Raw genomic sequence first — 205 nt, 5'->3', positions numbered from 1 at the left:
GATGCCAGTGTGCTATTTCCAGGGAGGGCTGGATGCTATAGGGCAAGACAGGTCCACCAGTTGCACTGAAATGTGGAGGCAAAAGCCTAAAGCCTCAGCCTCCTCCCACACCCAGAGTGGCGCACAGCCACCATCAGCACCCATATGAAACCAGGCACCTCATCTAATCTTGGACCCTCATCCCCTCTTGGACCCTCATCCCCTC

Source organism: Crocuta crocuta, unplaced genomic scaffold (genome assembly GCF_008692635.1).
Source record: "Crocuta crocuta isolate KB4526 unplaced genomic scaffold, BGI_CrCroc_1.0 scaffold388, whole genome shotgun sequence".
NCBI classification, from domain to species: domain Eukaryota; kingdom Metazoa; phylum Chordata; class Mammalia; order Carnivora; family Hyaenidae; genus Crocuta; species Crocuta crocuta.
The sequence above is the reverse complement of the archived record's forward strand: the minus strand, read 5'-3'. Positions refer to the sequence as shown.